General features: G+C 42.8%; 2 pseudogenes; both read left to right on the forward strand.

Moving 5' to 3' along the window:
- The first annotated feature begins 3,502 nt into the window (after positions 1 to 3,502).
- On the forward strand, positions 3,503 to 4,024 carry LOC144368248 (chondroitin sulfate synthase 1 pseudogene; annotated as a pseudogene).
- Positions 4,025 to 4,054: 30 nt separating this feature from the next.
- On the forward strand, positions 4,055 to 5,580 carry LOC144368252 (chondroitin sulfate synthase 1 pseudogene; annotated as a pseudogene).
- The last annotated feature ends 610 nt before the right edge of the window (positions 5,581 to 6,190 follow it).

Raw genomic sequence — 6,190 nt, forward strand, 5'->3', positions numbered from 1 at the left:
ACGAAGCAGAGAGACCTCTGTCTCCCAGGGAAACCAGGAACAAAATAGAAACCCCAAAGTCTCATCCCAAGACAACCTCATTCAGCCACAGTCTACCTGCATATAGTTAACACCTATATCACTGGATTTAACCTTGGTTGGTTTACACCGCACAACCTTTTCATTTTTTCCTCTCAAGATTTTTGCATTGCCCCCCCCCATGGTATTTGTGGCACACCCTATATCCAAACCATAAGAGTCCCTGAGATGCCTTTGCTGGACAACTTTCTTCATTGGTTTCTTTCCTCAAATGCACAGTTACAGCCGGGCTCCCTGAGAGCACTCTTGTTCATCTCTAGATTTTGGGGGTAAGTGTGTGTTTGGTCAACATGGAAGTTATGAATCCTCTGGGCATACTACTAATAGGAAGCCCATCAAATCAGCTGTGGGGACAAAAGAAGAGACTGAGGAGTTGGAGGTTCAGCATTCAACTTGCTTCAAGCTGCTTTGGGCAAAATATCCCCTTGACTTTCCTGACTGCTGGTTAGAGTCACTTTCCAGGTGTTGACCCTGTTGCCACTTTTCCAATTCTTCTGAGCTGTTTTTTTTTTTGGTTGTTGTTGTTCATTTATTTGTTTGTTTGCTTTTCATCTGGGTCTACTTCAGATGGGCTGCTGCCCTTTCTTGTTCCTGTTCAAGGGTAAGGCAACTCCCTGCTGAGAGACCACTGATGACAAGTGACTCAGCATAAGGTCACCATGGACTCTCACATTCCTCATAGTCCTCTCAGTATCTCCTACATGGACTTTGGTTTCATCTTTGGTATTTCATTTCATATTTCTGTTCTTGTTGACATGCTTTTATGCATTTCACATGTTATACATTTTTTACTTATTCAACTGCCTACTTTTGTGGATTTGCAACAATTTTAGTCTCAAACATTGTGTTTGACACATCTCATTCTGCAGTGAACCATAAGTGGCCGCATTTATTCTTATTTTTAAATTTTCCATGCTTTATGTGACATGTTAAAAAGCACCACAATCTAGTCCTAACAGACAAAACAAATTTAGGTCCCTTATTTTCTATGAAGTTCATCAGTGTCACAGTTTCCATGGATGAACTTTAAAAATGAGTTGTCAAGTATTCCTCAAGCAGAGAGGATCCTGCCTCTGAACTAAGGTGAATTCCAGGTTTAGGGCTATGAACTGAGGCAGGTGAAAGTCAGTGTCAATCTGAAATTCTCCTCAGGGAGCCTGTCCATGCAGAGAGAAGTGACCAAGTGCCCCCTTCCCTCATGCAAGACCACATAGGAAATTCTTCCTGAGGAAAAGTATGTATGGCTGGAGATGGGAGGAAATGCCAGAAAAGACTGTGTAGGCATCTTTGGAAGACCCTAGGATAGAGAAGCCTTCCCAGTGTTGACTTCTGGACAGTGGTAAATAGTTCCCTGAGATTAGCAGGAGGCACATGCACTCATGCTGGGAGAAGGAAATAGACCCTAGAAGCCCCATCTTCTCACACTGTGCTCCCTCCTACAGCATCTGAGTTTAGTGTGCTCTCCCTTATGAAATTCAACCAGCTGGTCTGCCATGCTTACACATACAATCAGCCTCCTTCAGTTCATTTCCCAGGTGAGGCCCTTTTTGTGCCTTGGCTATTTCCAGTGTCCTGGGGGTGACCCTGTGTTACTCAGACCCTCAGAATATCACTGTAATGTCACTGCAACCCCAGACACAATTTAAATTCTCCTGATGTTCATTCAGGGACTATAGTTGGACTCCTTTTTTTCACCCCCATTTCAGGAGTGATCCTGAACTCTAAGCAACCCCAGCTTCTCTTCTGGATTTCTCTGAACGCCCTCCCACTGACACTTGCTGGTTGAGGATTCACAGAGTAGCAGCCCCACTCCTGAGGACCCCAAATCTTCTGTCACTGGAGAGCCTATTTTCAGTATGTCCAGCCTCACTCTGTGCCAGTGGTGCCAAAATGTGCCCTGTCCTGTGTATCAGATTGATGGCATTGACAGTGCATAGGAAGTCATGGCAAGTCAAGTTCATGTACCAAATGCTTTGTTTCTGTTAGAAGAGAATCTGTCAAACCCAAGCCTATCTCCCCACATGCAATAGTGTAGAGAAATTGTGTGAAACTTTGTGTGGATGCAGGCTTTTTAGGTATTGAGAAACCAAGACTCATGTTTTCCATTTAATGTCATCACAGATAATGATACACTTCTGTCAATGTGCTGTTTTCTACATGTGTTTTATCCTTTTTTTTAGATTCCTCACTGTTCCACTAGCAAGTTCTATTGTGATTGTTTTATTTTTCCCATCATACCACTTTTGTTACCTTTCATATCCTTTTATCTCTATTTGAAATTTAATTTTACAGTGGTTTCTATATGCTTTACATCATTATCAACATAGTTTGCAATGATGCTCTCTGAGTTCTATTACCATGTTCCCTCTCCTCCTACCCTCATCTATTCCTTCTTGTTTATGATGCTGTGGTCACAAGTATGATGTGCATACTGGCATTCTTGTGTTCATTTCCATTATTGATTCAAACTGTGAACTTAATTTCTCCTGTCTTTAATTCACATGGTAATATGTTAGAAACTAAAGCACAAAACTATATCATTGTTAGTATTTATGATCAGCTATGTAAGTACCTTTAGCAGAGATATTAATTCTTCAGGTTCTCAAGTTCCCATCTCTTACCCTTTTTACATCTTAGGTCTCCCCTCAGTATTGCATGCTGGGTAGTACTACCAGAATCCCAAATGTGCTCTGTAACTGTCCCATTGGTGGTTGTCAGCTTTTTTTCACTGTGACCATTATACCTAACAGGAACAAGTTAGAAGAGAGCATTAATTTTTGGCCCATGGCTTCACAGGTCTCCATGAGCTTCTGACTCTATCACAGAAAAAGCATGGTAGAATATGTAGAAGAATAAAACTCGACCCTTATTTCTCACAATGCACAAAAATTAACTCAAAATATATCAAAGGGCAATGGTGAGCCAGGTCTGAGGATGTGTAGCAGCAGCAGCAGTCTAGGCCACAAGGAGAACAGAGGCAGAGCCTGCTGGGGCACCATCAGGGCAGGACAAAGTCTCTGAGCAGATGCCATTGCTATTGCCTTTGCACTGCTCATTCACTTCTGTGCCAAAGCAAGAATAGTCATGGTGGCCTTGCTCGGGATATGTAGATTGCATGTGCAAGACATGTTCCTCTCTTAAAGGAGCAGGTCAGTGTGGTGCAGACAGGTGTGTATAATGAAGCTTCAGCACCAGGCCTGCTGTCAGTTCCGGGGCTGTTATGGGCATAGCTGGCCTTAGGCACCCACTGAGCATCTGGGACCAGGCCTTCTGGCACAAGGGAAAGCTGTTGTCTGCCACTGGGAGCTGTGGTGGGCAGGCTCCTAAACAGAGGTGGTGGTAGCAGCCCCACAGTCAGAACGGCAGGACATGACTCCAGGCAAGTTGGTGAGCCTAGCTCTGCTTATTGCCTCAGATCTGACTCATGCTGGGCTTTGTGCTGGCCTCACAGGTTTGTCATGCCCCATGCTTCAGAGCTGAAACAAGTGGGTCTGTGGTTCTGCACCAGACTGGAGGTCTGTGGGCACAGCAAAAGGATCCCAGGCCTGCAGGGCACAAGAAGATGTCTGGGGCTCAGCTGTGGCCACTAGGCTTGGCCCAGTTGGTGGCCTCACATAACAGGATACTTCTCTGTGTCGTACTCATGACCACCTAGAAATACTTCAGACTCCTTCTGTGGCCATCTTCAGAACAGGATCCAAAACAATTCATGGTGTTTTTCTCTAGTGAGTGTTCAGACACATCTGTACCAATTCCAGTAGTGCCACTATGAGGCGTGGATGGTACTTAATCATCCCACAAGACATTTATGATGCTCAAGTATATGCATGAGCACTGCTTGGACTGTGAACTAGAAGCAGATGATGATCTTTACATCAAACGAGATCATCTGAAGAGATTCCTGAGGAGCTTGAATATCAGTGAGCCCTGTTTCTCAGGCAGATAGGACTCAGCTCTACAGAAGTGTCATGGGTCTTTTGAGATGCATCAGCTTTTTTTTTTTTTAATGAGGAAAAAAAAACAAAAAGGGGTACATCTGATATCTCCAGAACAGTAAGATTCACCAAGCTATCACATACAACCTGAACAAAAACCCAAGCTACAAGTACAAACTGCACAGCTACTTTCTCAGTTGCCAGACTGCAGAGCAGCATCATCACACAATACAGCTCCACTGAGAAATCAGCCTAATGAACAAATGCAGAAACACAGAGATGCATAAAGAAGACCAACATCTGGGAATCCCTGCTTCCTTCAAGAGGTTTCAGGTCTGCACTCAAGAGGAAATTCTGCTATGGGAATTTCTGAATGGGAAGAATTTGCACTTGGCTGTGGACCATTAGCCAACCTGCATCCCTCCCTTCCAAGGAGAATGGACTCAGATGGAAGACTTAGATGTAAGCCTTGGATAACATCTTTATGTAGGTAGTGGAAATGATCAAGGCCACCATCAAGACCCGGGAATGCATCATGGAATTAAAGGAGATACATTGTGGCTATCATCCTGTGGTGAATCCCATGTATAGGGCAGAGTACATTCTGAACCTTCTGCTTCTATGCAGAAAGTATAAAGGCAAGAAGATGACAGTTCCTATGAGGAGGCATGCATACCTACAGCAGATTTTCAGCAAGATCCAGTTTGTGGAGCATGAAGAACTGGAGACTCAGGAGCTGGCCAGCAGAATCAACCAGAAGTCTGGATACCTATACTTCCTCTCCAATTCCCTGAAGAAGCTTGTTCCTTTCCAGTTCCCTGGATCCATGAACAAAAGCAAAGAGCCCAAAGATGAAAATGTCATATACTGATGCCATTGTCTGGATGTTCTGACATGTTTGTGAGGTTTCTGGGAAACTTGGGGAAGACATGTCCCACCCCAAATCATCATGCCAAATTGGTTGTACTAGTTTTTAATTCTAACTCCAACCCTGATTAGGCCAAACTAGTGGAACTTATGAGTAAGTACCCTAAAGGTGTTATGAAGATTTTGCCTGTATCTGTTGAATTTTAAATTGTTCTGGCCCTCAGAGTGGGATCTTGCCATTTCATAACAAATATTTTCACTTCTTCTGTGAAGTTGACCTGGTGTTTACCATGGAACTCCTGCAACAGTGTGGAGCCAATGGAGTTTGGGGCCAATAAACACATTCCCCACTCATCTTTAGACAGTATGATTAAAAGATTATTCATGGCGGGAAAGTTACCAGGGACAACCATTTTTCCTTTTACTCAAAAACTGGCTTCTGGAGAAACCATGGGTTTGGCATGAGTTGTACTTATAAGGGACATCCTGTCCAAGTGGGTGGCAATTTCCATCCATGGCGAGGGCTGAAGGATGTGGACATCTTCAACAGTGTTCTCAAGCAGGTTAGAAGATGTTCAGAAGCCAGAAAACAGGTGTAGTGCATGTCCAATGCCCTCCTGTCTGTCATGACTCCAATCTGGATCCCAAACAATACAAAATGTGCTTGGGTTCCAAAGCATCATCACATGGTCCCATGTAGTAGTTAGCTGAAATGTGACTGAAGAAAAGATGGAAATTTTTAAAATGATAAAAAAGCCAGCCTAATGACTAGCTCTGCTGAACAAAACATTCTTTAGTTAAATATTTTTCAAAAAAAAAATTGTAAGATCAGCTTTTGAAGTCCACACAGGGATATAATTTCTAAGTGAGTTTTTACATAGGACTCATTTAACATTGAGCTTTGTGAACAAAATTGTGGTTAGTGTTTGCCTTTGAATGCATCTTCCTTTGAACATTATGTTGCAGACCACGTTAATTCTAATTTGAAATGTCTTTGGTATTTTTTGTTTATTTCCTTTCAGGCCTTTTCTCTACAGTCCTATGTCAAAAAAATATAAACATTCTCGTGAAGTATTATTGTAACAAAAAGAAACAAAACACCGCAACATTCTGTTTTGTTAAAAATGCACAGTTTCTAACTTTTTTTAACAAGTTTTTTTAAAGCCATCTCAAGTTCTTGAGCTGGAAGTTGAGCAGAGAGTGTAGGCAGAAAGGTCACTGATTTGCAGTCTGATCTTATGGCAGTGTTGAGATGGTGAAACCTTCACGATCTGGGGCTTGTGGAAGGTCTCCAGTCATAGATGGTGTGC

The sequence above is a fragment of the Ictidomys tridecemlineatus genome, chromosome 2 (assembly GCF_052094955.1).
Source record: "Ictidomys tridecemlineatus isolate mIctTri1 chromosome 2, mIctTri1.hap1, whole genome shotgun sequence".
Taxonomy (NCBI): Eukaryota; Metazoa; Chordata; class Mammalia; order Rodentia; family Sciuridae; genus Ictidomys; species Ictidomys tridecemlineatus.